Below are 3,751 nucleotides of genomic sequence, written 5' to 3'. Positions count from 1 at the left end.
GTGCCAGTCACAATAGCTCGCATTTGCCTCTACTCACTATGTGCTAAAAATCGTGTGGGTGTCTCCAGTGCATTATCTCACCTAACCCTCCTGGGATCCCTTGAAATAAATCATTTTTTTCTTTCAAATGAGAAAGGCAAGGCTTAGCAAATTTAAGTCACTTACTCAAGCTCGCCCAGTTATAAAATAATGTATTGGAGCCAGCAGGTGCCATGGTGGTTAAGGTGATGGACTTCTACATGTCCAGCTACAGTTTGAGTCCCAGACATGGAAGCTTAAAAATCGCACCCTCGGGACCAGCAGATGGAGTAATGGCTCCATCGCTGGATTTCCATGTAGTTGACCGCAGGTCAAGTCCCAGACCCAGTGATTTAAACTCATGCCGGGCGCTTTTGTGAGCATACCCAAGATCCCAAGACGAGAATGGAGGAGAAGGGACTGGGGGGGGGTGGCCATTCCCCCCCCGGGGGGTGATTTCTTGCTTTTTGTCTCTCTGTCTCTCTGGCGAGTGTACATGCCCTATAGCAAAAACCTTCCCCCCACCAAAAAAAAAAAAAAAAAATCACACCCTCTGGGCACGTGTGTGTGTGCCCAAAATCCCAAGAGGAGAATGGAGAAGAAGGGATTGTGGCAGATGACTTCTTGCTTTCTGTTTCTTTGGTGAGCACATACACCCTATAGCAAAAATCTCTCTTAAAAAAAAAAAAAATCAGGGGACCAGAAGATGACATAGCAGTTACATAGCGGGATTCCCACATGGCCAATCATGGTTTGAATCCTGGACCTGGTGGCTTGAAAATCATGTTGGGCACATGTGCCTGCTTGCCCAAGATCCCAGGAGGAAAATGGATGAGAAAGGATTGCAGCGGGTGTGGTCATCCCCCCTGCGGGGTGATTTCTCAAGGTTGGTTCCTCTCGCTGCATCTGTGTTCCTCTCTCTCCAGCAAGTGCACCTGCCCTAAGGCAAAAAAACCTCTAAGAAAAAAAAAAAAAGAAAGAAAACTAAAACCAAAACCAACCAACAACAACAATGAAATCACACCTGGCATGTGAGTGTATGTGCTCAAAAGCCCAAGAGAAGAATGAAAGAGAAGGGATTGTGCCGTGGCCGTCCCTCCTTTGGGGTACTTTCTCACCTTACCTCTCACTACCTCTCTGTCTTTCTCTTGTGAGCGCACACATCTTATGGTAAAAACCTAAAAAACAAACAAGCAAACACAAAACACAAACCACTAATGTATTAAGATTAAAAAATAAACAAAATATAACCCCCCCAATCCCAAATAATAGCTACTAGCTACTCATTATACAGAGCTTATTATGGGATAGATACTATTAGAAACAACTTTCCTATATTAACTCATTTGAGGCAGTAACACTAAGAGTTAGGTACTATCATTAACATTATACAGCTGAGGAAACAGGTTAAGTAACTTGCTCAGGGTCACACAGCAAAGTATCACATTTGTAGAACTGAATTTGAACCCAGGTAGCATGGCTTCGGCGTCTGAATTCTTATGTTCTTAACTACATACTACACCACCTCCACAAGAGCATATGTTTTAGACATACTTCGGATTTTGTGATGTAATATTATAAAGTTGATTATATCGTACTGGAGCTGAGCCAATCCATTTCCTAACTCCCCTCTCCTCCTCCTCCTTCTCCTCTGACGCTCCCTGTCCCCCCATGGGCACTCTACCCTCGCATAGTTGTGCTTTGGGATGGGTGGTGCTATCCCTCCTCGCTGCTGCCCTGTAGCGTGCTTTTCCTCCTGGATAATTCCCTCCCTCCATGCTCCCATACCTTCTCATTTTATGCTTACTGGACATTGGAAACTTTGGGGATTTCTTTTTCTTTTTAATTTGCCAGATGATGTGTGCACTCACCAGAGAGAGAGAAGGAGAGGGAGACGGAGAGGAAGGAAGCACCCTATCAGAGTGTGGTCCTACCACGATCTTTCTCCTTCATTTCCCTATCCCGGTTAGGATTTTAGGCATGTACACACATGTGCCTGGCATGTTTCTTAAGTTGTCGGGGCTGGAATTCATTGACCACGTGGGATCTGGCTCCCTTACTTACTAGGCCATGGGGCTAGGCCAGGGAGGTTTTGTTTTGTTTTGTTTTGTTTTGTTTTTGTTTTGTTTTGTTTTGTTTTTAAACCTCCTTTCTGTAAATCCTAGAGAACCTTGATTTGGACCAATATCTGAATTTGGAAACACAGGGTGTTTTCACTACTGATTTTAAATCTCTAAAACAGTGGTACTCAGCCTTGCTTGTGCACTGGAATCCCCTGAGGAGCTTTTAAAACTTCTCATATGTGGGTTCCTTCCTTTGTGTCTCTAACTTAGCTGATCTGAGATTTACCCAGCACTCTGGGAACTGGTTCCAGGAGAGCAAACCCAGCCAAAGCTGAGAACCCCAGCAGTGCTTCCGCATCCTGCCACTGACATTTAGTTCCAGGCAGCTGTTCACCGTAGGAGACCGTCCCGTGTACTGTAGAATGTTCGTCAGGATTCCTAGCCTTTACTGACTAGATGAAAGTAGCACCTTCTGCAATTGTGACAACCGAAACATCTCTGACTAGACTTTGCTAGATGTCTTGGGGCTGGGGGAGAAAAAGGGGACAAAATCACAGCTGCTGAGAAACATCAGTCCCGAGCCACTGCTAGTAGGCCAGCTGGGAGGGGAATCTCGGAAAGAAGAAAGACTAGAGCTGGGCCTATGGCCTGGAGGTCAAAGGAGCCGGAGCCCACGTGGCCACCCACGCGACTCAAATCCCAGCCCTGGCAGCTGAAAAACATGCCAGGCAGGTGTGTGTGCATGCCCAAAATCATGACAGGATGGAGAAATGAAACAGAAGGAATCATGGCATGACTTCACCCCATTGAGGGGTGCTTTCTCCCTCTCCCTTTCTGTCTCTATCTTACTCAGTGCACACGCCCTCTGGAAAATTAAAAGAGGGAGAGAGAGAGACAGAGAGAGACATCTGTTATTGCACCCTTTCCTAACAGGAAAAAAGACAATGTTGCCAGGGGGGATCTGGCAGGAAACCTTCCTGTCATTGGAGGAAACCTAATCGGATAGTTTTTGTTCTTTAGTGTCTATTTCTCTCTTTCTTTTTTTCTTCTTTCTTTTTTTCTTCTTTCTTTCTCTCTCTCTCTCTTTTTTTTTTTTTTTTTTTTGGAGAGGTTTTTGCTATAGGGTGCGTGCGCTCACCAGAAAGACAGAGACAGAGCGACAGAAAGTGAGAAATCACCCCCTCACACACCCAGGGGGATGGCCATGCTGCGCAGTCTCTTCTCCTCCATTCTCCTCTTGGGATCTTGGACATGCATGCAAACATGCCCGGTGTGAGTTTAAGTCACCAGGTCTGGGACTCGAATTGCAGTCAACTACATGGGAGTCCAGTGATATAGCCATTACGCTAACTGCTGGTCCCAGTGTCTTCTATTTCAAAGCAAAGAGCTGGTGTATTTCTTGGGGAGCGCAGTGGAGGAAGGCCTCGAAGAGAACAGAGAGTTAAAGATATGATACAGATCTTTCTAGCTGATCTGAGGCACAAAAGAAAGAAAGTAAATCTTTTTTTAATTAGCATGAGCAGCGCAGCCCGGGTGAAATATTGTCTCCAGCCGAGGAGCTGCTGCCAGGAGTGGTGAGAGAAAGTGCAAGGGCCTGCGTGCTAAGTGGATGTCAGCCCAGAAGGCTGCACCGCCCCGGCAGGCTCTGCCACCAGGCCGATGAGTAGTGT

This window comes from Tupaia chinensis, unplaced genomic scaffold (genome assembly GCF_000334495.1).
Source record: "Tupaia chinensis unplaced genomic scaffold, TupChi_1.0 Scaffold000185_1, whole genome shotgun sequence".
NCBI lineage: Eukaryota > Metazoa > Chordata > Mammalia > Scandentia > Tupaiidae > Tupaia > Tupaia belangeri.
This window is presented reverse-complemented; position numbering follows the sequence as displayed.